The sequence below is a fragment of the Sphaerodactylus townsendi genome, linkage group LG03 (assembly GCF_021028975.2).
Source record: "Sphaerodactylus townsendi isolate TG3544 linkage group LG03, MPM_Stown_v2.3, whole genome shotgun sequence".
In the NCBI taxonomy this organism is placed as follows: domain Eukaryota; kingdom Metazoa; phylum Chordata; class Lepidosauria; order Squamata; family Sphaerodactylidae; genus Sphaerodactylus; species Sphaerodactylus townsendi.
The window spans coordinates 50,361,339-50,388,390 of NC_059427.1; the positions used below are offsets into that span (position 1 = coordinate 50,361,339).

A 27,052-nucleotide genomic window follows, 5' to 3' on the forward strand; every position below is an offset into this window, starting at 1 on the left:
TGGTGAAAGTATTCCTGCCATTTAATTTAAATTTCAAAATATTTCTGACCCTCTGGGTGTATTCTATGCTGACCACAGTCTTCACTTGCCCATGCTTGATGTTATCTAGCTGCAAAATGCCCAGGTATTTATAAGCTGCCTCTTGGCTACACTTGATGAGTTAGCCATCAGGCATTTCTATGCCATCACTCTCAGTGATCTTGTCCCCCTTTATTGCCACAGTGGTGCACTTTTCCAGGCCAAATTCCATTGAAATGTCTGTGCTGAATATTCGTGTTCACTAGTGACTTGATTTCTGTGTCTGGTTTCCCGTACAGCTTCAAATCATCCATGTATAGCAAATGTGAGATTTTTTCCGAGTCTTTGGCCATTTGATAGCCCAACTTTGTTTTCTTTAATTATTATTATTATTATTATTATTATACACATAACAACACAGCACAAGTGTCTGGAATTCATCTCTGAATATCGAGTCCTTCCCAAGGACCTAGGATATTAGAGGTATTTGCGTAGAATGTGTGCAGTTCCTAGAAGTGCTGCTTTCTGCAGCATGTGGACTGATGTTCTGTCCAAGTTTAGGCTTTCCAGATGTTTTTCAAGATTTCTTGGGATTCCTCCTAGAGCACCGACTACTAGTGGAATTACTGTTCTTTTCTGCCACAATCGTTCAACTTCAATTTGTAGGTCCTTGTATCTTGTGATCTTTTCCAGCTCGCTGCTCTCTACCCTGCTGTCAACTGGCACAGCAACATCTATGATCCAAACATGTTTTTTCTCTATCACTGTTATGTCTAGGGTGTTGTGTGTAGGTGACCAGCTATCTATTCTTATTCTAAAAGTCCCAGAGTATTTTTGCTTATACCATTTTCTGTGGTCTTCTCTGACTTGTGCTTTCGTGCCAGGTCTTACTACAGGGCTGGCCGTATTGCCTGCGAAGGTTCCAGTGCAGCATTGCTGCTAGCCTATTGTGGCGTTCAAGATAGTCAGTTTGGGCTATTTTCTTACAGCAACGGATGATGTGCTCCACAGTTTCATCACCCACTCTTTGCAGAGGCGGCACTTTTGGGTCGATTTAATAAGGCTTTTAGATTAGATGTCTTTATTGCATTTGTCGGTAATGCTTGCTCACAGCGTAAAATCAGACTATCCAGTTTCCCTTCTTTAGAGTTCCCCTTCTGAGCCACTCCCATGCTTTCTTGCTGTGGCCTTCCCTTCAATGTTCTTAAAGTACTGCCCGTAGGGTAGCTTGTTTAGACACTGCTCCTTTCGTGTTTTATACTGTTGGGCTCTATACTCCTTTTGATTCTTTGGCTTTCAGCATCTCAGCCTTGTGGACTTCTTTCAATGCTGGCTCTTGACTTTCTTGGATGTATTCTTTCATTCTTATTTTCTCTTCCTCTACTGATTGCTTGATGTGGAGCGGTCCTCTTCCTCCTTCTGGCCTTGCTAGGTAGAGCCTGTCTACATCACTTCAGGATGCAGTGCTTTCGATTGATGGTCATAATTTTCCTTGTTTTTCTGTCCAGGATGTCCAATTACCGACTTGTGTCCAGTTAATTATGCCAGCAGTGCCAATACTACAGGCACAGCCCAAGTATTAATTGCCTTTATTGTATTTCCTCCCATTTTAACTTTGATTTCAAAATTTTTCTTACCCTTCTAAGATATTCCTTCCTAATTTAAGCCTTTGACTTCTGCGTAGCTTGATGTTCTCTGCTTGCGAAGTATCCCCAAATATTTGTAGCTTTCAATGCTGTTAAGCTCTTTATTTCTATGGCATTTAGCGTATTCACGCAACGCATGTTGCAAGTTTACCTTTACTGAGTTTAAAGGTTGCACACTTGTCAAATTAAAATCCATTGCAATGTCAATTACTAAAGACTCTCACTGTGTTCAGTAGTGACTCAATCTCTGCTTTTGATTTTCACACATGTAGAGCTTTAGGTCATCCATGTATAGAAGGTGGCAAATTTTTGGTGAGTTTCTTGCTGTCTGATATCCTTGACCTGTTTACTTCAGAATTATAAGAGAGCCGGAATCATAACGCAATGATGAAGAGTAGTGGGGACAGGGAGTCTCCTTGGGATAGTCGCGGGCGGATGTTGATTTCCCCTATTCCTGCTCCATTGACTATTAATTCTGTTTTCCAAGTGTGCATTGCATTCTTGACCAATTTCTTGATGTTTTCACTGACTCCAATTATCTCCAGGCAATGAAGTATCCAACTGTGTGGCAGTGAATCGAATGCTTTCCTGTAATCAATCCAAGCTACATGCAAGTTGGTTTTCCTTCTTTTGCAATTCTCAAGGATCATTTTATCTATGAGCAGTTGATCTTTTGTTCCCCTACTGTTTCGTTTGTTTCCTTTTTGTTCTGGGGGGCAGCAAGTTCTTTCCTTCCAGGTGGTCTTGTATTGCATCAGCTAATATGCCAGTAAAAAGCTTAAAGGTTGTTGGTAGGCAAGTGATTGGCCTGTAATTGCTAGGGATTGCTCCCTTTTCTTGGTCTTTCATTATCAGAAACGTTTTCCCTGTTGTCATCCATTCTTCAATTTGGCCTGTTTGCAGCACCTGATTCAACTGTTGGGCAATTCTTTCATGCAAGTTGGTCAGTTTCTTCAGCCTGGGGCAGTCCAGTTCTTCACCTTTTTTGCTCGTTTTCCAACCATTTTAGTTGTTATTACCAGGTTGTCCATGTTGTTGCTGCTCAGTTCAGCCTCCACATCTTTGGCCCAACTTGCATTTTGGTTGTAGTTCTTTGGGCTGTCCCAAATGTTTCTCCAGAACTCAATCGTTTGTTCTCTGTCTGGCTCTCCTGTGTTTCGTTTCACATCTCCACTTACATTCTGGTAGAATCGTTTCTGGTTGGAGTAGAAAAGTTGATTCTGCTTGAATTGAGCAACCCTTGCTTCGAATCTTGCAATCTTCTTTGAAACTGCCACTATCTGTTGTTTGACCACCTCTATTGCCTCATTGAGTTTCCTCTTGTCCAGGTGGTACCTCTTAACTAGGTCTGCTTTGATTTTGTCATTTTTCAGCTTCTTCTCCTTCATGCTTTTCAGTTTGCTGGCATCCGATCGTAGTTTGCTGATTTTTCTTCCCAGTCTGATTTTCCACTTTGGAGTATCTATTTTCGGCCTTCTTTCTGGGTGATGAATCTTTACCCCTAGCTCTTTAGTAATCACTACTGCAGTGCTGTACATAAGCTGGTTTGTTTCATGCAGTGACATTGTTTGGATTCCAGCAATGACCTTGTTTGCATCCTTCAGTGAATTGAGCAGATCCTTCCTTGGAACAATCTTCAATGGTGGCAATCTTGTACGTTCGTTTGTATTGCTCATGTGTTCTAGGATCTTCTGCATCAGTTCTTCTTGCTTTTTTGTCAATTGGGAACTTTGGGTTGTTTGGGTTGGCTCCTTTGGAGGTGTGATGATTGTTGTTTCTTCCTCCTCTTCCTCCTCTGTCTCTTGCAGTCCTTGAATTGTTGCCAATTTTGTTGAATTTCTTTGAGTGTTCCTTGGTATGTTTTCAATACCATTGTCTTGTGCTTTCTGCTGGATTTCTGCTAGCTCTAGTGCACTAAAAACTTTGTTCCTTTCAATATATCTTCTTTGATCAGCAAGTCTTTGCTCAGTAATTTCTGTGTCTGGGTGAAGTTCTTTCCAGACTTGGTACATTCGTTTGAGGTATCCTCTTTTTGATGGGTTTGATTTGTAGTAGCAAGCCATAATTTCTCTATTCTCTGCACACGAATATTTTTGACGTTTGTTCGGTACTTCCAGTAGTCCTGCAGTCTTCAGCCCTGGTTGCTCAGCTGAAGATCCTGAGTCCTGTAGCCCATTTTCCGCCAAGTGCCCAGGTACTCCAGCACTAGACGCGGTCCTTGTTGACCCGGGCGACGACCGATCCGGTATAAAGTTTCTTTTTCTTGTCTTCACCATGGTTTTGGGTTTTGGGCACATTTAGTCTGGCTTCTCATCAGAGGCCTCTCTGGTTTGGGTAGCCCTCCAGCACAGCCCTCTGACTCATTGGAGCACACAAGCCCCACCACCACACCAAGGTAGTGCCCTTTGGGGGGATTATTATTATTATTATTATTATTATTATTATTATTATTATTATTATCCCAACCACTCAAGAACCTTTCAGATATGGGAATGGCTTGGTGGATCTGTCCTGTGTTGTAAAGATGCAGTGTCCATTTAGAAGGCCGCCCATTGAAGCCTTTAATATCAACTCCTCCCAGCATAAAAGAAGAGTTTGGATTTATGCCCTGCCTCTCTCTCCTGTGAGGAAACTCAAGGTGGCCTACAAATGCCTTTCCCACAACAGACACCTTGTGAGGTAGGTGCGGCTGAGAGAGTTCTGAGAAAACTGTGACATCCCCAAGGTCACCCAGCTGGGAATGTAGGAGTTTGGAAGCAAATCTGATTCACCAGAGAAGACTCCATCATTCAAGTGGAGGAGTGTGGAATCAAACTTGGTTCTCCAGATTAGAGTCCACCTGCTCTTAACCATTAGACCACACTGGCTCTGTTGCAATAGTCAATCCTTCCATTAGTATAATGGTCACTCACAATGATCCCTGGCTGTGGTCCAGTGATGCAATCCCACGCAAAGAGAAATTTTCTTATGTCGACCACTGAAGAGCTAATGTGGTGTCGTGTTGGAGTAAGACTGGGAAGACGTGGGTCCAAATCCCAGCTGTTCCATGAAGCTTACTTGGGTGACCTGGAGCCAGTTGCTCCCTCTCGATATCACCTACCTCAGAATTGTTTTGGGGATAAAATTAGGAGGGGAGAACCATATTTGTAAACCTTAAACTACTGGGAGGAAAGGTGGAATTAAAATGTGGGCGACAGATGGAAGGGGAAAGCATTTTGTGTGTTAATGAAGCACATTGCCAGCAATGAGAGTTCTACCGAAGCCTTCCTTTTCACATTATCATCTTTAATCCTCAGTGGAGCACCTACAAGGGGTAACCTCCGTCTGAGTTAGATGGGTAAATGCCGGTGATGACCTATTGCTGCATTCTTGTAGCCACTGGTATTCTTCAGATATTAATCAGGGAGTCTTAACAATCTTAACAATCATTCTTAAATTGTCAGGCTTGTGATACATTTTGATTCGAATGATCAGTAAAAGCTTCACAACGTGTGTGTACAATATGATATAATTCATTTGGTGGCTTCCTGAATGATTCCCTTAAGAGGCAAATGGACAGTAGAACTTTGCCTTTCCATCATCCACATCTCCTGTATCAATGTGTGGTATATGTGCAGTCACGTTGCTTCCAGCAAGGCAACCTGGTAAATAAGTGGCCTGCAAAATGTCCTATCATTGACAGCCTTGTTCAAGTATTGCAGACTGAGGGCCATGGCTTTCTTTATTGAGTCAATCCATCTCATGTTCGGCCTTCCTCTTTTCCTGCTGTCTTCAACTTTTCCTAGCGTTATTGTCTTTTCCAGTGAGTCTTGTCTTCTCAAGTACTACAGTCTTTTTAGCTTCTAGGGAGAAGTCAGGCTTGAATTTGATATGCAACCCATTTATTTGTCTTTTTGGTAGTTCATGGTGTCCCTAAAACTCCTCTCCAACACCACATTTCAAATGAGAAATAGAATTCAATAACATTTACATGAAGCAGAGATGGCAATTAGTTGCTTATTTTCTGTGCAAGGGAGCCTGTAAGCAACATTGTATTGATCAAACATGGTACAGGTGCTGGGAGCCAAAGATTCCACCAGAACCCAGGCCTAGACCACAAGCTGCCGCCAGTTGGCCATCCTCATACATGCCAAGAATCCCAAGAGGAGGGTCAGGATTTGGTAGGCCCAAGTGTAAGTCCTTCTAAAGGCAGTGTGCCCCTGTGGAAGAAAACCAATAATGAGGCAGCATAGTCACAGTAGTCTGCAGGACAGTCATGATGTTTCAGAGCAAAGTGCAACCCATCCATGGACATACATCTGCAAGGCTGAACTGGAAGTGGTCTGTTTCTAGAGATGTTTTCATGGGAACCGGCATTTGGACATGGCCCACCCACCCTAGAGGAGGGAGGGGAGAGAGGGAGGGGTGGCATGCAAAGGAGGGGAGTGGGCCCGGCATTTGGACATGGCCCACCCACCTTAGCAGAGGGGGGAGGGGAGGGAGGGGTGGTATGCAAGGGAGGGGAGGGGGCCCGGCATTTGGACATGTCCCACCCACCCTAGCAGAGGGAGGGGGAGGGAGGGGTGGCATGGAAGGGAGGGGAGGAAGTGAGGGGTGGCATGCAAGGGAGAGGGGGCCCTGGCATTTGGACATGGCCCACCCACCCTAGCGGGGGGAGGGGGAGGGGAGGAAGGAGTGACATGCAAGGAAAGGGGAGGGAGTGATGGGTGGCATGCAAGGGAGGGGAGGGGGCCTGGCATTTGGGCATGGCCCACCCACCCTAGCGGAGGGAGGGGGAGGGGAGGGAGGGGTGACATGCAAGGGAGGGGGGGTCTCCAAGCACCCAACATTCTTTTCCTTTTGGTATTACAAAGCAACATGACTTTAAAAGCAGAAATCAATAAGAAGGCAAACGTTCAGCACGCTTAGAAAGTGTGATATTAATTAGCCTGGAGTCAGGATGAGTTACCAGTCCTTGTCTTCCCTGGTTAAACCACTGTCTGGCGTCTGTTGAATGCATACCCATAGCCCTCTCTAAAAGCACTGCCTGTGTGTTCACAGCTCTCAGGAACTTCTTTTATTATTCGTAATGGGATTAATAAATAGCAGCTGTTCCCTTTGTTTGTTTTCATTCATTAAACACAATTACATGCAGCCCGATTGCACCCTCTTTGATGCAAAATGGGAGAGAATAATTTTTCCTGTTGTTCAGTTCTATAATGTGCTGTCATTGGCACTGAATGAAAATCATAATTAATTTTCATTTGGGTTTTGCATCTTTGTAATCACAATGGTCCCAGCTCCTTGCAGCAGGTGACACACATGCATCTCTTTCTTTGAATTCCTTGTCGTTTTCCTTTTTACTGTGTCACTCCCATAAGGGCAACATGAAAGTGGAAAATCAAACACAGAGCAGTTTGTAAATCTTTCAATCTCCGGCTTCAGTTTTTGGGAGAGAAATAGCTGTGATGACTTTCGGTGGGACTCGAGTTCCAATTTGCTGGTAGATTCCAATACCTTTAAAATGGTTGTTTTTATTGCTGCCAGGTGCATGTATTGGTGGGAGAGGTTGCATTAAGCTTTGGTGCCATCTAGAGGTCCCTCCGGTTGCTGGCAGAGCGGGGTGCTTAGGTGAAATATTGGGATCCTTTTCCTTTATCAAAATCAGGCCTGGGTTATGTCTGTGCGAAGTGCTGCAGACCCAGTTTTGTACCTGGGAGGCTGTGGAATACTTCTGTGAGGTTTTTCAAAAGACAGCAGGTCAAATATCTATCTTGTATACTTCAGACATTTTGTCTTCTCTTTTCTACCGAAACCCCATTGAGTTCAGTAGTACCTGTATGTGTTAAGTACTGTCAAGTTGCTTCCAACTTATGGCGGCCCTATGAATTAAAACATCATATTGTTACCTCCAAAACATCATATTGTTAACAGCCTCACTTGGGTTTTACAAACTGAGCACCGTGGCTTCCTTTATTGATTTTTCCCATCTCAGCATTTAACATGTTTTCCTCCATGATTCTCTGTGCGCTTGCTAATGATTTGGGAAATACTCTTGCGTCACAAGTCCAGAGTTTTTATGTATTTCAACATCCACATGGTCTTGAGCTGCAGCCCTATGAACTCTCCACAGCGCATCCTGCATGTTCAGCATCAGAGACCTGCACTTGCAGTTAATCAAAGGGAGCCGATTTCCATATTAAGGAATTACCTGTAGGGCTTAGATGGACCTTTTCTGCTTCCTAATAGTCAGTCTATTAATTATACAACAGTTTATTTCCAATTATGCAGCCAATGAAATGGTTAATCAAGTCCCCTTTGATGGATGTCTTGACATTTAATTGGAAAGAGAAATCTACCTTGTACTCACAACAAATTTAGCAACTGTAATAGGATTTCTGATGGGCTTGCATTTTAATCATCTGTCCTTTATCTGACTATGCAATTGAAAGTAGGTGGAGCTTCATTCAGCACTCCTGGGGATGGACATTTCTCTTTTGTATGGTTCCACTGTTTCATTTTCTCAGTCTCTTTTGCCAAAAACCCAACTCTTGCCAATTCCCTCATCACCCCAAGCCCTCTTCACAACATCCACAATTATGCTTTATTTCACATAAGCTGGGTAATTAATGAACATAAAAAGAGTGGGCTTTTTCTAGTTTTCTAAATGGCAAGCCAGGGATCCTATTGTGAATGATTTTGACAAGTGTATGGGAGTTGGATTAGTTTAGTTTAGTCACTCTACTGTGTGATGCTTCCAATATTATGAGCACATCTCCCCAATAGCAGCAAGATCTCACATTGACAGAAGCAGACCCTGCCGGCATTGCATGCTTGAATCAATCTGGGTCACTCACACAGATTCGGGTTCCTCATCAACAGTTTGTCTAGCCCAGGAAGGTGGTTATCAACAGATAGAGGGTTCAAGAAGGAGAACTGTGCAGGTGATGAGGCACAGACCAAGAGGACTGGAATCTTTCCTGAGTTCACCAAGATCAGAATTTACCCAACAGCTCTTTCTAAGAGTTGGATCGTTTGCCTTTGTGCAGTTCTCTCATAGGATTTTTTTTAAAAAAGCTAAGTAGTGGGATGGTTTCTAATTTATCTAGTAAGAAATAATTTTATATTGTTGTCTCAGATACAGCCCTGATATAAAAAGCAAAGAAGCTCTGTGGAGGCCTGGAGTTGGATGCGGGACCCAATTTGAATGCAAGGCCTCTTTTCCTTAAAAAAATAAATCTTTTTTCTCTGGGAAGAATGGTAGAAGTTTCCATTATTTCCCTAAGAAAGTATCCCTCGATTGGATAGAATTGGTTCTCAAGGATCACTTCCAAGAAGAATGATTTTGTTGTATCCTCTTTACTCTGAGGACAGGATATTAAGAAAGCAGAGGACCCCCAGCCCAGCTACCTTTTTGTAACATTAACGAAGGGTTGGAGGGAACTTCTAGGAGGAAAGATGCTTAATCTTCCCACTGTTCACTGATTATCCCATTCACATGCCCTCCATTCCCAGGACATAATTATTTTTCCCAGCCAGCTGGCCTGCAAAAATAGGTGAGACTGGGGCGGGGCAGTGTGGGGTGGGGCAGGGGGATCACATTAACCTCACCTGGAAGGGGGCATTGGCAGGCAGAAGACAGATTAAGGATTCCAATCCAGTTATCTTCCCTTCCAAGCACCCCTTGCCCACTTTCCTGTTATTTTGGAAAATGAAAGGTCAGGTCTGTATGCCTGCCAAAATAGTTCCAAATGAGTTCTTGCCATTTTTGCCTCTTTCTCTCTGTTTACACTGTTCAGGAAAGCAGCTATTTCTCATCTCCCTTTTAAAAGAAGGATTCCGTTGCGTCCGTGCTCAGCCTTTGACGGCATAAGGAGATCATTTTGCCTTTTAATTCTATACTTCCGTTGGTGAAGTGGGGAGAGTGTTCCACGTTATGGCAAAGCTTGACAATACCGGCTCTGGCTCTTTCTTTTACTAATGATTCCCTCTCCATTTTTTTCATTGCTAGATTTTATCTGCTTTAGAGAAGGATGAACAGGCCCGAAGGCAACGGCTGCGGAGTAAGTTGGAGCAGGCAATTGACACAATGGCCCTGAGTAGCTGAAAAGGCTGAAACGGTGCTGCAGACTTCCCTAGCACTGGATACCAAGATAGGGAGACGGAAGGCATGGAGGTGCCCGGCAAGCAAGAAAGCAAGAAAATCTTGGGGCCCAGCACCAAGCAATGCACAGAGTCCGCTGCGTCTTGGAAGACTTTTACACAAACAGACTGTAAAAACTTAACCACCATTATCACAAACAAAAATTGAACCTATGTAGAGACTTTTTGAAAGGAGTGATGTAGCGACGAATCTGAAGGACCCTACGAGATGTGAAGACCAGGGAAAAGAACTCCGAAACTCGGCTGCCATTGCTCCCCAAGGCCTGTCCCAGATCTGGCAGTGGAAGGGTTGAGGGGACTGCACTAAATGTCTACTAAAGCCGTTTTTTACATTATGGTTTTTTCTATTGGTGGGGGGGGTAGGCTTACAATTTTTTTCTCCTGTACTTGCTTCCCTGTCCCATCTTGCCTGGAGAAATCTTCTCTGTATCTTCTCTTCCCTTCCCTTCTCTCTCTCTCTCTTTCTCTCTCTGGCCTTCTGCCTTTAGTGTTAACTGCTATATTTGCACAATTTCCAAAAGCTAGAAAAAACATTTTTTTAGTTTAAAAAATGATTTAAAAATGTGGGGAGAGGGGCTTCTAAATTTTCCACAACAAAGACGTTTGCCAGTTTTGTGGGCCTTTTTTTAACATAAATAATAAAAGACCATTGTTTGATTGGGATGATATTGGTGTAGGTGGGACCAACAGAAGAGTCCCCAGTATCTTTGGTTCTTCCTAAGATTTGCCCTGTGCCATGTTTCATTTGAATGTTCTTTAGCACAGGCCAAATACGCGCTCTCATTTTTGAATGCTGCTGAAGAGGCTGCTAAAGGTTTAGATACAAGAAAGCAACAGGGTTAAAAAGAGTGAGGTGGCCACATATGGCAAGCCCCGGAGCCCAAGGGGAAGAGCCTCACTCGTCTGTTCACGGTTGCAACCCCAATAAATTACATTGTGAAAAGGACAAACTTTCAGGGAACAGGAATGAGTTGTTCCCTAGGAATTTGCCGCTGAGCTGAACAATTTTGCTTCGCTGGGTTCCTCCTCCCACTTCGCACCCGCCACTTACAGCCTGGCTTTGCTTCCAGAGGGAATTTTTCACCCTGGGGGACTTTCTACAAGGGATTCCCTACTCAAAGCAACAGCTGAGGCACAGAAAGCTGGACAGCCTATTTGAGCCAGGTCTCGGTATTGCCTCTTCTGTTGTGAAAGAATGGTTCTTGATAGCAGATGCAGCAGCACAAGGTGGAGTCTGGGTCTCGCAGGAGGCCAGAAGAGTAGCTACTTCTACTGAGAAACCCTAAGGGTAGCCTTTGGTAGCATTTGGGCCTAACCAGAAGGGCATGTCTGAGAAATCTTGGTCAGTCTCACTCCTAAGAGATGAGAACTGAATTTGTAATTCGGCCTGGAGTTTAAGTTTGACACTGACAGAATCACCATGTGAGTTGCCCTAGTAGTTGTTTTTGCAGCTGGCAGTCCATGTTCACCCATCTTTTGAACATATTTACTTCTCACATCATCTTAAGTCCATCCAAACTGGCTTCGTTTCCATTTCTTTTCTGATAGCAATAAAGACCCGAATTCCAAAGTTGCTTGCAATTTCACTGTACAGGGTCTCTTCTTGTAAGGCAATCAGAGGCAAATTTGACAATTTTTTTCTTCCAAATGATAACTCGAGGTACCATTCTTTTAAAAAAATAATCACAAGAAGCAAGATCTAAGGCAAGAGGAATTGTTAGGCGACAGAAACTCTGCCTGTATCTCATCTACGGTAAACTGCATAATTAGAAATTGTTTTGACAGCTTAGCTATCCAATGGATTTGTTTGAGGGTTGGAAGCAAAACAAAAAAAATCGAAGGTGGTTGGAAGCAAGGAGATACTGTGATCCTGTGCTTTAAGGGCGCTCTTGAACTGGGTATCTGCCTTTTTTTGTTCTGATTGTTGAGGGAGCAGCCATGATGTCCCGTCTCCCCCAACACCACCATTGTAGGAACAGCACATTTTCTTTATTGATGCCATGCACACACACACAAAGAGATCTACCCAGTGGTCCCCAACATGGTTTTCCTGGTGATCACCAAGTGATGATAACAGTGGAAGGGTGGGCCTGGTGGGACCCTTTCCCAGCAGAGCTTCTGATTGGCCATTGGAGATCCATTGACTGTGGAGATTAAAACAGTGGTTTAGTGGCAGCTGCCACTACAGTGTTGATTTTATTCTATCACCTCTCTTTCCAACATATTTTTAAAACTGCTCCTCTTGTGCTTCCTCTGCAGCAGCCACCAACCTGTTCCAGAATCCCAAAGGTGTTCCCAGGCTCAGAAAGGTTGGGGACTCCTGCTCTAGAGCTTATTTTGGCTCAGAAGTTTTCTTGGGTCTCAACAAGCGGTCTAAACAACGGGAAAGTGCGAGTCTCATTTTAGAGGGAAAGCAACAGCCTGTGTCATCTTTTTTTGTGGTAGCCCTGATAAATTGCATTGTGGAAGAGACAAAATTCTAAGAATAGGATGAGCTGCTTGTAAGAGTTAAAAAAGCTGAGCTGTGCAATTTTTCCGAAAGTACATGTAGCATTGTCCCTGGAACTAGTGAAGAACCATTGAAAGAGCAAATTCCTGCACCCTCAAGTATCATTTTCTGTTCTCTATTTCTTGGTCCAGCTGATAAGGTCATGTCTTTTTCCTACAGCACTGTTGATTTTTTGGTGTGGCATTTTTCCTGGTTATAAACTCTAACACAACACTACCAAGGGGATGGCGCTGTCTGTGTTCGCATAGAAACAGAAGAGGACTGCAGAAGCTGAGGTTGGGTTGTTCATTACCTACTCATTACCCAGATTCCAATCAAGGTGCCTCCCATTAGAATAAAGGCAAGGGTTTCTTTATTGCTGCCTTTGTGTTTCTAAGGCATCTTGTACTGTGGGGAAGATGTCATATGTATCTTCATTTTACAATCTACCACATTTGATTTAAAAGGTATCCTTTGTCTGACAATACTCCCTACTATCTTGAATTTGGTACCAATGTCATGACATTTCTGTCTTTGGTAAATATTAATTCATTGGGAAAAGAGCTCACTAATTACCAGTTTCGGACTGACTTCTCAAGATATGAAGAATGTAACTATTATGAGTGGGGAAAAGGTACTCCACACTGTTTGTTTAGCACTGCAAGAGAAGTCATCGATGTTCCCATGTTATCAGTGTAGAATTGGGGCTAAGAGACTAACCTTTACATTGGCTGAGCTAGGAATTCAGTATAAACATGTGCTTGACTTCCTACATGAAGCTCTCCTGATTTAGATCAATGGATATCCCAATGTTCTGAATGAGCCATTTTCTGAAGATCTGAACATACCCTTTAATCAACTTCTCCAACCCTAATATTTGGCGTGCCCATCAATTACAAAAAGTACAGATACATCCAACATTCAGCTGACTTTCCAGTAGGTCTGAGGGATGAAAGTGATGGGAAATTGAGAGGTGATGTTTGAGATATTCTTCCAAAAAATCTTATCACTCCCCTTATTCCGCTTCACCCCACCCCCCTTTGTGTTCTTTTGAAGTGATACTTCACCATCCCATTCAATGTACTGGACTTCACACCTGACCTCAGTTCGGTTTCTGATGGAGGCTTGTGCCTCTTTAATCATTTTACATTTACCAATGTGAAGGAGCCACTGCCCAAATTCAACTCGGGTGACCGCCACCAAATGACCGACCTTTCCCATCCCCGGCCCACTTGCCAAAACCCACAAACTCGGTGTCTTTCTCAAGCCAGATAATGCAAGAGAGAGGCAGCTGAAGAAAGTACTGAGCCTGAGGCTTTTCATTCCCTTAGAGTTAAAGCGAGGGGAGGAGAGGGATGTGTGAAGTTTTGCAGTAAAATTTAAGAGGCGTGTGTATGTATATATATATATATGTTGTTACAATCTAATTCTTGTGCCCTGGTGGTGTACTTTATAGTGAATGGAGGAGGAGAATCAAAGTAATATCAGATAACAGTTTTTTTTTACACAAGCAGTGGAAAATACCAAATGGAAGAAATTTTCAAACATTTCTCACCAAGCAGAACAATCTTTTGATGCCTGCACATCTCAGATTGCTTTGTAATTTTGTTTCTAGTCTTTAAAAAATTATTCAAGAGAAGGTGGAAGGAGCAGACGATTGAAAAAAATAATAAAAACGCCTGTGGACTTCTCGGTTGTCTCTGGATCCATAGGACCTGTGGGCTGTTGCATGACTGTGCTAGAGTTTAGTCTGAGTTGATCTTTTTTTAAAAGGAAAAAAATGCAAGTGTTGAATACTAGAGGTTTGTTTAGACCTTTTATTTTTTAAACCAATTGGAATTAATTGGTCACTTATAACAAGGAAAAAATAGAATTAACATCAACTGTTTATTTCTGGAAAATGGTACTCAAAGGTCTTAAAGGACAGCTAACTGTTGCTGCACCCAAAAGACATGGTCATATTTTACATGTTCTTCTCTCTGAACATTCCTTGTACTATATTTGGGAGGGAAATTATCCATCAGATTTTTAAAAAAATCTAGAATTGACACTATCTGGGAGGTAAAGGCCACACTATTTTATATGGAAAGCAAAGGCACAATCCTGACCAGTCCATTCATCGGTTTTGATTTAGTAGTGAGCACCAATTTGGCTGGAGAAGTCCAGATTTCCTTCTCAAGAGCTGCCGACCCAATTAACTTACACACCTATCTCATCCTGGTATATCAGCAATAACAGTGAATATCTTGAGCAACCTCACTAAGAGAAATAGCTTCTGAGGTGAAACGCCACAAAATGAGGAGCAGCTTTCCCCTAGATCATCTTTTTATCACAAAACATCATGAAGTGTAACAGCATTGGATTAATTTGAAGGACCTGTAGAATGAAAGGTGGATTGCTTCTGTCTCGTGAACTGCTACTAGAGATTTACTCATTTTTTGAAAGCTCTGTTAGCCACTGACTCCTACTGTGTTTGCCCTAACAATTGGCCTTCAGTGGTACATCGCTTCCATCAGTTTGTTTTCAGCGGAAAAAGTTCCTGAAGCCTAAGTGGCTAAACTAACATTTCCTATTGAGAGGAAGGTTGGTATGGCGTTCTTTCCTAGTACCTTCCAGCTTCTCTGCCCAGTGGACAAACGAGTTCAGCTGGAACATGGTCAGACAATATGCACTTACATCCGAAGATTTTACATTAACTAGGGTTTAACTGTTATGGCTTTTCAGTTCAGATTTGCCTTGCACAGAAAATCAATGACCATTCAAGGGCATGAAGGCAAGCATGACAGTAGTGGTTAGTATTTAAATTAGTCAGGCTGGCAAGGACATTTATGCTTGCGAAACTGCGTACCCCAAGTGCAGAAAACCAAAGAATCCTATATATGATATTATTCAGAACATGTCATCATAGCAGGTTTCCCACTTTTTATGTGTTGCTTGAGGGAACACATTCCTCTTTTGAATATTCTGGCTCTAAATGGCAATACAGACAAGTCCACATTTCCACCTGATTTTTTACTCAGGTGCCTAGGGTGCCATTGAGATCAACAGGGCTACCAGGAAGTGTCAACATTCTTTAGTATGTTTACAGCTTTGCTCATGCGGAACAAGCAGTTTGACTGAATAAAAATTGGGATTTTTTTTTATTATTGGTGGTCAAGAGTGGATGGCGACATGCTGTCATCCCTGACAGAAAGGCTGGCAACCTATCCTGAGTCTTGAAAGATAAAGGAGTGAGCAATAGGGTTGCCAACTGGACTGGAGAGAAATGATATTTAAAAGTTGCCTAAAGGTATGTTATTTACCAAGTGACATTATTTACCTCCATGCCAGGAGAAGCTTCAACTGCCCATTCCTACCCAGTAAGTTTCTATTAAAGGGACAGGACGTTTTCTCCAGACTTATTGGCAATCCCAGTGGGGAACTATCCAAACATGAGAGCACAGCCAGTATATTCTTGAGGACAAGATGCACGGGAACACAGGAAAGGTGTTTCCTTCATGTCTTGGTTGTGATCGGGGCTACGTGAAGTTTGGCTGCAGTCCTAAGACCACCTTTCGGGAAATGGGAATTGCTTCTGCGTAGACTTGCTTCAGATTGCTCCCAGTGGATCTGATCCAGCATGGCAGTTCCTAATGTTCTTACTCCAAGAGCTTTTCTTAGCCTTTCCAGAATCTTTGACCTCTGGGCAGACAGTCCAGTATTCTTTCACTTCCCCAGGAGGCTCATTCTGGCACTTGCATTTGGGAATTTCCTCCCACTAAATATGGAATCATCAGTGTACTTGGGGTTTGGAATGCCACTGCATTCCGTGGAGTTACAAATCTTCTTAACACTCTTCACCAGGTTATACTGATGTCTGATAAATAAACAGGCACACCCTCCCAGGATAAGGTTGTTAGAAGCTTTGGCAGTAGTGTGGAATCCCCTGCTGTTTATGTGGTTTTGCAGGACTGTGATCATGTAATTAGCGCTCAGAAAATAATTTAATGTGTGTTTTTTGATGCTCAGAATTATGGATTGAGAGAGACAAAGCCCCACCAATGTAAGCTGTAAACACCTTGGGACAGGGCAACGTTTCTGCTAAAGTGCTTTTATGTCACAGGTGCTAAGTGTTGATTTGGCGGAACTGGACAAAAGACTTCTGAAAACAAAGATCATGGATATTACATAGCAGAAAGACTATAGAGAAAGGGGCTGGCATGTTTGGAACAACTTACAAACCAGATGCAATTATTTGCAGATTGAATATTATGAACAACAAGTAGGCAGCACTATGTTAGTATTTAATCTGAATGTGCCATTATGGTCCTTTTTGCCTAAGTAAGGATTCTTAAGAGAATCTAAAATCAGTGACAGATTTAATACTGAAAAGGCATAAAAATTGGAAATCATCCCACCTTCCAACCCCCCGGTATCACAGTCTGAGCACCAGAAATCAATGAAAATTTCCTGCTCACCTATTCCTGAACCACAGCAGTCTATAATTGTACAAGAATTGACCTAAATAAAGCTGACTGCTGAATTTCAGAGACAGATGAGCAAGAAGCTGCATACTCATCTCACCCGAAACGCAGTTGTTTGGGGGAGGGGGGAATGCATTTTTCACACTCTCTCCAGAATACTATATAAGCTGTTAGAGGTCGCCTATTTCCCAGTGTGGTGTAGTGGTTAAGATGTTGGATTAAGACCCATTCAAATCCTCACTCCTGTTATGGAAACCTCCTGGGTGATTTGGGGCCAGTTACACACTCTGAGCCCTGACCATGGCTAGTATTTGGATGGGAGACCGCCAAAGAATACCAGAGGCATGATGCAAAGGCAGGCAATGGCACACCACCTTTGAATATCTCTTGCCCCCCAAAACCCTTCAGTTTCTTTCCCCCCTTTTAAAAAAACCTGATGTATCCTTCAGCGGTTGATGCTGGGCAGAGGCACTTCGGTTAGGTCCACCTCAAACCACTTCAGAGACATTCCCCCACTTCTTTTTATCTCAAGGTAATATTTTTGCATACCCAGATAGTTCCCAAAATGAGCAGAAAAAACAAAAACCCATTCCTGTCTCATCTTTGAGTGGCCCATCTTTGCTGCTTTTCTGATTGGCATGCAACCATCATGTGTTGTTAGGAGCATTGATGCTTCCATGATACAGTGCACTAAGAAGATCTGTGGCCTCCTCCTACCATAGCCACTGTCAGTGTCAGTGACTTTTAGATGACCTATCTGTAATGTAGGAAAGGTGCCTGCCAAATACATCCTTTGCTTTTCAGGTGCTATTTCAGCCTGTTTGTTAAAAGGAGCTAGTCTTCCACCTTGTGCCTTCAACCCCTCAGAGATTGGTCTTCATCTTTGTTGTCTCTGATTAGGGAACCGTCAGACGAGTTGAAGGAGCACTCATGTAGAGACTTTGGGCTTTCCGCACGCTCGACTTACTCCTGATTTTCTTGGCAGCCAATCCACAAGTGTTGGAATCAGCTAGAGGATGGTTCTTCCAGAAGCCCGCCCTTCTACATTTTCATCCTTGTGCAGTCAGTTTATTTTCTTCCACTTGTGCCTTCAATAGTGAGGATTTTCAAGAACAGGTGTTGTTGTCATTGATAGTATCATTAGTGGCATCACAATGCAGCTATTTTTTCAACAAAAAACGGTCCCTAAAATGTTGATAAGTTGCTGGAGTGTTGTAGCAGATTCTCTGATTTCTGGCTTAAGCAGGTTCTCAGATTTCTGAATTTTCGTTCTGCAAAAAAAGCAAGACACTATCTCCTTCCCTCAAAGGCATATGTCTCCAAGGGAAGCAGCTAGGGCTTTTTTTAAATGAAAGCTGAGAACTCAGAGGAAGTGCTAAGTCTATTGTTACAGTGTTCCAGCTGTTTATCAAGATTTTAGTTTCTTTAAAAAAAGGAAATCCCGCTTTGGCGCGGGGAGTGGTTTGACGACGACAATTCAATCATCAAAAAATAGGCTGGAGGTGGGTGGGACTGGATGAGACAAAGAAAATGGTAAGAAACATGCAGAAGGAAAAAGTTGAGTCAAAATTAGTTTCTAGAAAATGACTGGGGTAAAAGTGATCTCAAAAGAGACGGGGGGGAAAAAATCCAAAGTGAAAACTAAAGGCACAAAAATGTGTGTGGAAATCAGGACAAACCAAAACAGCCTGCAGAAAAGCCCACAGAATGGTTTGGCTGGAGGGGAACTCCTTCCAGCTTATTTTGATGACAGTCCAGCTCCTAATCATGCAGCTCTTCTGAGAAGACAGTTTGGGTCAACAACTAAGAAGGAAAGTGGCCTGGTTCACAGTTTGTTCTCGTTCAGTGGAGAGGAAGAGTATAAGAAGACTGACAATAGGTCAGAATGGTAGTTCTCAGTGCCCTGTGGTTCCAGGTGCTACCCAGAAAATATGAGACCACAGGGCACTAATTATATAGTCCGAACCCCATGGCAACATCTTATCTTGGATTTTTCTCCTGCCCAAGGCAGACTGTGCTGATCCTGATTTCATCTGCCATGCAGACAGTCCACAGGATCAGGCAGGCTCTGCACAGAATTTGTGAGGGCATGGTGGATCCATATTACATTTCTCATCCCTGCTCACGCAGCCTCTATTCCTAGCTCCCAGAATTATTCATGGTTTTGAAACCATCTTGAATGCGCAGCTTGGATAATAATGACTGCAAGGTAATACACTAGAAAATATAGTGGAATAGATCAGGGGCTTTTTTCCATTATAATTTTCCTCTTATTTGAGTGCTTCACATTCTCTCTTACAATTAAATAATACATGCAAAAGCATTGCGGGGCATATGACACTCTTCCTTCTTCCTAAGGAATATCAAAGCTACAATTCGCTGTCCTTTAAGAAAGGGGAAGGGGGCAGCATGGCAGAGGAGGAGGAGGAGAGAAAACATATGAAACAAAGAATTTTAATAGTAAAATTAAAAAATAAAATAAAATCCTGATAACTTTATGTGATTGTTTCAGACTTGAAGCAAATATGCCAGTGTGGCAACTCTTTGATTGTGTAAATATCCTGCTATTTCCTATTTTAATGTTCTTCAGATTTAGTACTTGTAAATAAACACGAGCATCAAGAAGAGATTAAACATTTTTGCTATATAATGTCTCTGGTCTGGTTTTGTAAGTATTTGTGAGTTTGGATGTGGAGAAAAAAGGGGGAAGGGGTATGTGGAGGGTGGTGAGAGGTAGCCATGTGTGGCTTTCTGTGTTCCTGGGCTACACAAAATGTTATTCCTATTCCTTTATTTTTGTGTCTGAAAGCTACATCTGTTCCCCAAATTTATGTTCAGCACATTTTTAGCTACACCTGGTTCCCAAGCATAAAAAATGTTGAGCTTTTCTACAGTTATTTTTGTGAATGGCCTGGTAGGAGCTAGAATCCCTGTTTATATCTCCTGGAACATTAACTCTCTACATGTACTCATCCAACCACCCCCACCCCCAATAGCTCATACATGTACCCATGCACACAAACACACATACACGTAGCCCGCAAAGCACCCTCCACCCACATTGGGCTACTGTCAGAAGTAATGTTCCTATTTACTGTATTTGGTTGTTATTGAAAAGAGCAGAAGGAGAACAGCTGATACCAGCAATATGGGATCTAGCCTGCGGTCATCGAGATCTCTGATTATTTTGTCTCCTGCAGCGGCCTGTCTTGGAAGTCCAAAAAAGGGTATAGTACCACACCAGGTACATAGCTATGCTACACGAACAAACCCAAGAGTAAGAAGTTCTAAAAGGTTTTAAAGGCAACTGATACAGAACTATTTGGCCATGTTAATTTTGAGGAGAAAATACACATTCGGTGTCATCGCTTCTGAGCACTCTGACATTAGGACAGTGTGTGCATAAGCCAGCTGTGGAAAAGATGTTCAAAATGTTCTAGTAGACTAGGAGCACCCCTCCTCCCTCTGGCACTTTTGTGTGAGAATGATCATGTGAAGATTTTTTAAAAAATGTATACCTGCCTTTCTCTCCTGTGTCTCAAAGGGACTTTCAAACTCCTTTCCCTTCCCCTCCCCACAACGGATATGCTGTGAGGTAGGTGGAACTGAAGAGTGTTCTGTGACTAGCCCAAGGTCACCCAACAGGCTTCATGTGGAGGAGCAGGGAAACAAATCCAGTTCATCAAATACGAGTCTACTGCTCATGTAGAGGAGCGGGGAATCAAACCTCATTCTCCAGATTAGAGTCCATCGCTCTTAACCATGCTGACCAGGAGGAGTGCAACTTCCCCTGTTCTCTTTTTACTGTTGTGAAGAGAAAATCTCCACTGCTGCTCTCTATTTTTTCCTCACCTCATTCTTGAGGCTGAGGAGACTTCCTTGTCTAAAACGGATTTTTGTCATCAATAATCATTCTACGGAAGAATAAAGTACATTTAAAGAGGAAAAGTTTCTGGTTTTCCACTTTCTCATTATGGCTCAAAAAGATTGTGCCAACTGTGTCTTTAAAATGAATTATTGAATAAATCCCCATGCTTTTATGCCATCGCCTGTGGGATCACACAACAGAGCTGGCTGGGTTTTTCTGTCACCAATTTAGCCTGAAGGCATGCTGTGATAGAGCTGGCTTCAAATGAGCACTTTTTCCAAAGGTTTTGGCTACAAACCAGCCTCTATAAAGGCACCTTCCTCCTTGGTGAGGTGTGGTGTGGTGTGACTGAGCCTCAGATTCAGAATAGTTGTTTTCTAAGGTTTTTTGGCGAACCCTGCCTGCCTGAAGGAATCATTTGCCCTCCCTGGTTGCTCTCAATTCTGAGTTGAAAAGCCTGGAAATGTGGGTTGGTAGTGACCATTGATTTTCCAAGAGATGTTTTCTACAAGGCCTTGGCTGTTGCCAGCCTGAATAAAGACACTCCTGTCCTTTCCAGTTGCCTTGATTCTGAGGGGAGAAACCTGGAGGTGTAGCATGACAAAAGCTTCTCTTTTAAAGACTTAGCTGTGTGCAAAACTGACTGAAGGAACCCCTTCCTGACTGCCTTCAGTTCTGAGATGAGACTGCTGCAAGCATGGGTTAACAGAACCTGGCAATTCTCCATGGCTCTTTGTGAAAGGGGCCATATAGATCAGGATGGTATTGTGCCTTTTTGCTGAGGTTCTTTGGATCTCTTCAGAGCCTGTAGAGTTGTTGAAGTGGATGGAGTTTCCTATTCTTGTTAGTTGTGTTCTGAGATAATAAATTAACACTAAAGGCCTGCTGAGCCGCAGTTTCCCTCAGTTTCAAGATCTCTGTTAATCTTGGCTCCAAGCCTTCTTGCTAATGCCTAATTCTAAAATCTCAGAGAGAGGAATGAAAGTTGCTGAAATATCTAAAACAGAGGAAATAACGGTACCACTATCAGAAGAATACTATTCACAAGAATCAAAGTTTAAGTGAAGCCTACTACACATGTACAAACTTCATATATACAAAGCTTAGGCTGATTCCGCATGGGCCAAAAACAGCAGTGTTGAAAGCGGTTATTGAAAATGGTTGCAAAAAGAGTTTTACTAAAATGGTAAAAGGGTTTATACTGTTTTCACACCGTTTTCACACTGCTGTTTTTGGCCCATGCGGAATCAGCCTTAGAGTATTTTCAACTTATGCAACTCTACCTATAATGAGATAAAACACCAAATTTTCAAAATGCAATCTTTTAAAAAATCATTTTTATTGTTTTTACTACAACAAAACTAAACATTAAAAGGAGAAAAGAAAGGTAATCCAGCCCGCCCTGTTCTATTACACATCAAAGGCTTGTTTCACATTCACAACATAGATTAATTGACATCCTGCCAATACCCTGCTGTAAATCTTATGCATAACATTTTTTCATTATTAAATCTGAAGATCAACATAGGTTCCTCTTTTTTCTTCAACCTTTTCTAATATATCAACTTCTAATTTGAGACAATTGGAAACAAAGAAAAAATATTTGCCTCCTAACCTAGTTTCCCATAGTCAAAGGCCCCTTCCGCACACGCAAAATAATGCATTTTCAAACCACTTTTTTATGTGTTTGCAAGTGGATTTTGCCATTCCTTTCAACTTCAAAGTGCACTGAAAGCAGTTTGAAAGAGATGCATTATTCTGTATGTCAGTAGTGGGCCAAAGGGACTGTAAATCGCCCCTTCCATCTCTTATTTTTCTTCTCTTAACATTATATCTGAATTTATCATCCCAACTTTATTTATCACTAATCTCTAACCTATTTACTTCCCTTCTTGTTAAATCAGTAATTGATCTTGCATAACATATTTATTTAAGATCTTTTTAAAAAAGATCTCTTTGGCACTCATTATTGAAGTAATTATTTGTTGTTCCTTGTAGGTGAAGAAAACTTCCCATCTAAGCCAATAAAATCTTATCTGGTTTCTTAAAGTGTCACCAAAAATGCATAATCTTTCCTTTTCTGTAAGACTCTTGAAGGAATCTCCATCATAATGATGTTCTTGTCTTCTATCTTGATTGCTAATTTCCTTTGTGTTTCCAAAATCTGATCTGCCATTTCTTTAAGTAGAAATAGATAATAATATGTGTACAAAGTCCTTTCACTTTTGGATTTTCTGATATGACTCTATAGATTTTTTTCAATCTTTGTCACCATTTCTTTTTCTTTGATCTTCAAATGATGGGCCAGAACTGAGGCAATGTTCTTGTTCAACTCCTCTTTTGCTGGTTTTGGATCATCTGGTACCTTTCTAAGTATCAAAGCCTTCTCTTTCATTTGATATTCCAGTCAAATAATGGTTAAATAATGTATTTTAACCTCCAATTGTACAGAGTCAAAATCTTGTTTTAAATTTTTTACTTTCTCTTTGGTCTTTTCCACTTTATATTTGTACTTTATATTATACCGCCCCTACGGGGATGGGGCGGTATAATAAATCGAAAAAAATAAATAAATAAAATAAATAAATTTAGCTTTCATTTCTTTAATATATTTTATGAACTCAGACATCATCTTAGGAATATTGTTATTAACAGAGTCTTTCTGAGAGTCTATTTCTGCCCTGAGACTTAGCATACTGGCAGATATGCTTTCAAGATTTGTGGTGATTTCATCTATTTCAAGGGACACAAATCCCTTTCTAGTAGAGAATGCCCACTAAATGTTGCTGCAGTTTCCCATGGTTTTCAGAAGTTTAATGCAGAGATGAAATTCCTCCCTCTCCCTAGTTGCTGGCAAATTTCTAAAATTGTTTCTTTTCTGGTTTTGTTTTGGCAATCTGCCAACTAATTGGGGAATAAGATCTGGACATTTTTTTTGCCTTAAAACGACTTTCTCACTCTGATGCCTTTTCCTCTGAGAATATCTTCTAGTACAGCCTTATTAAAACTTTTTTTCTATATTCTGCATTTGCTCATCCTTCCTACCTCTTAGGAAGATCTCCTATCTTTGTCAGGTCTATCAGCAGCATGATATGGTCTCCTCTTTCAATCTCTTTATATCTTCATTCCATAGATAAGGGATACATGGCTTGGATGTTTCCTCCCTAGGGATGTCAGTAGCTAAAGTTGGAAAAGATCGCGATTACTGCTAACTTCAGCTTTTCATCTCCAGTAGACCACTACGGTGAGTGTTACCACATGATCCTGCATAGAGAAGATTGCTTCAGGTGTATATGCAGCTTCTCTGGCACTCCACTTCACCCAGAGAGGCTTATGCAGCTCTTTTCAGAACTGCACACTTGAGCTTCAGTGTCTGGCTGTGGAGGGAAAGTCTGGGATCCCCTGCAGCCCTGGCGGCTGGCTCAGCTTCTTGCCTCTGGCTGGAGCCAGTCACCAGGGCTCCCAGTCCTGTTTTCCCTGGCTGTGGAGGGCAGGACTGGGAGCCTCTGCCTCCCTAACAGGTGCTCTGGTGGGGAAGAGGTCTTGTGCATTGTGGGAGGCCTCTCCCCTGCTGGCACGCCCTATGGGGGGGCTCTGACAGGCAGAGGTGGGGGGAGTCTTGCCACCCCAGTCCTGCCTTCCCCAGATGGGAAGGGAAGGACTGGGAGGGAGCCCCTGCAGTCCCGGTGGCTGGCTCAGCTACTTGCCTCCTACCAGAGATGAGAAGCTGAGCTGGCCACCAGAGCACCCAGTCCTCCTGCCTTCCCCAACCCAGCGGCTGGTTCTGTTTCTTGCCTCCTGCTGGAGCCGGCCACTGGGAGCTTGAGTCTTGCCCTTCCCCAGTATTAGGAGGCGGAGGGGCCCTGACAGGTGGAGGTGGGGGACATGGAGGTGTGGGGGCACCTGGAGCAAGTGTTGTCTCTGGGCGCTGTTTCCTCCCCATACGCCTCTGAGTTCACCAGATAAGAGTCCATTGTGCCCCATGGAACGTTTTGAGATGGAGATTCTCATTGAATTGGCTACTGTTACAGCCTTTTGTAAATGTATACTTGATTCCATTGGTCACCTCTATTGTTGTTAATTGCCAGCAGGTTAAATAGTACTTCATCCCTAATTCAGCTTCAAAGAATATAAGTGCTGTAAACTGCTAGCCTGGCTGGGAAGTGGAATTTCTCTGCTGTACTTTCCATTTATGTTTCTAATCAAGAGGTCAATAAATCCCTTTTACTATCCTTTTGAAAGGAGCTTGACATATCATTTTAGAGCATGCAGGGTGTGGCCAAAGGGTTATTAATTGAGACCATTCAAAATCTCCAATGACATTTTGTATATGCAGTCTGTACATAATAAAACAATAGCCCAGTGACACCAACGTTTATTTTAAGATGAGCTTCAGTCAGTCTGACTTACTTCTTTGCATACCATGTGTGTCAGCCTATGCCTGTGGCTTATGTGACAAGTCTGTTCCTTTAATTTCGGTCAGACTTTTTAGACTGCCCTAGTTAGGAATTAGAGGTAAAAAGGAAAAATAAAAAAATAAAAGAGTTGGTAGTTACTACGACTCCACAGAGAGACTATGAACTCTTCAGTCCAGCAATGGAGAAGAACAGGCTTGCTGTCAAATCACCGCTTCTTCCTCTTCTTCAAATAATGTAATAGGGTTGTGCACATATTGTGCTGCCCCAAGCCCATTTGGGGAGGGGTGGGATTTGAATACAAAAATAAATAAATGAAAATATCTTTTCATGTGCAAGATGCCAGGCTCCACTCTTGGCATCCCCTGAAAAAGTCTCTGGTAATTGACCTTGTCAAAAATCCTTTACAGTCATTCATCCATCCTCTATGGTGATTTACTGTAGAAGACAAAGTAAATGTTTTGTGGTCTGCTGCCTTGACCACCACTCACAAGTTTCCTACAATCCTTTTCTCATCCATGTCATTTTGTGGGCTCCATCCCAAGACCTTCCCCACCTCTGAGGGAAGGAGGTTGTCTGACTTCCCGTTAATTAGAGTATGCAGTTCAGTAGAAAAAGGGTGCTATTTGGTTCTTATGTTTTGAGGGCATCTGAAAAGGCCCAGGTCATCTAATTATGTGTTTTATAGTATTTAAACTTTTGCTTGTCTCCATAGACCTTTCTACCCTTCCTGCAGAGAGCTCCTCTACCATTATGGGGGTGGAAGTTGCCAGTTGGCAGAATTATAACATTTCCTTTTGTTTGGGATTATGCCCTCACTGTTTTATGAAATGCACAGCGATTAGGGTGGCCCATGTGAAGCTGCTATATTATTTTCCCTGCTCTGTTGATGTCTGTTAATCCTTTCCAGGGAAACCTTTTTTATCCTGCTGATTGAGCTTCCCTTTGCCTTGCTCCGTCTTTGGATGATCCTTATTTTGCTAATATTGTTAGCTTTTTGGCTTCCACAGCTTCAGTTCCTTACATTTTTAAATACCTCTGCATGACACCATGACAGAATTAGGTTTTTGATATATATTTCACCCTTCAAGGGATGCCCTGATTTGTTTTTCTTTCTTTTCAGCAGAGCTAATTTGTAACATCCTGGCCTCAGCACAGCATTTTTTCTCATGGAACACTTTTTGACTCTGAGTACCTGGAAGTTAGTGCCATGTGAGATGCTTCCCCTATATACTGAGGACCCTACTGTGAGCATGGGTCCCCCAGTGGCTCTTAGTCCTCTGCAACATTAATTTGTCATACTCCTTTCACTTAGAGCACTGGATGTGCCTTACTTGTTTTTGTCTTTTTGTTAAGCGCAAATATTCCACATTGTCATAGAATATGTTACAGTTATGTTTTCCTCAATTAACAGGAACCAACTCCCAGATATTCTGATCCAAGCTCTGGCCTATTTGGCCTTGTCACTCAGTGGGATAGTCCATGCCCTGTCCTTTTTGCTCCTTTCCTGACAGTGGGGAAATGCTTCCCCCTATGGCTATTTTGATGTGCAGATTGCTCTGCAGGTTGCATCAATGTTTATGCATGGCACATGGTGTTCATCTTTTCTTTGGCTACACCAGGCCTGCTTCACTGCTTTCATCATTATGGTGCTGATCTGCTTATACTTACTCCAGCGGACAACTTCAGTAATTTTGATCAGCTCCTTTCCTGCATTGTAGCAGCAGTCTCAGATTTTTCTGAGTGGCAAGCGCCACTCTTTCACCACTATATTTTGCACCTCTAAGTGGAAGAGAGTCTCTACTGAGACCCTGGTGTCTCATTCCTTGGTGCTTCCCTGGTACCTCACTTATAATGGCTTCCTTCCATCCATCCATATGCAACATTTCTAAGTGTGGAATGAGGACATTGTGGGTCCCAACCTATGCCTTCTTCATTCATGAAGTTCCATAATGTTAGGATATTTCATGTCCTAGCCAGAATTCCCGACCAACAATTGTCTGTCAGAACTC

General features: G+C 42.4%; 1 protein-coding gene and 1 pseudogene across 1 annotated transcript in view; one reads left to right on the forward strand and one right to left on the reverse strand.

Moving 5' to 3' along the window:
- The window catches only part of LOC125429127, a 158,240-nt pseudogene extending 148,230 nt beyond the window's left edge, over positions 1-10,010 (forward strand).
- PLXNA1 (plexin A1) overlaps positions 1-27,052 on the reverse strand; it is a 515,790-nt gene that overhangs the window by 69,881 nt on the left and 418,857 nt on the right.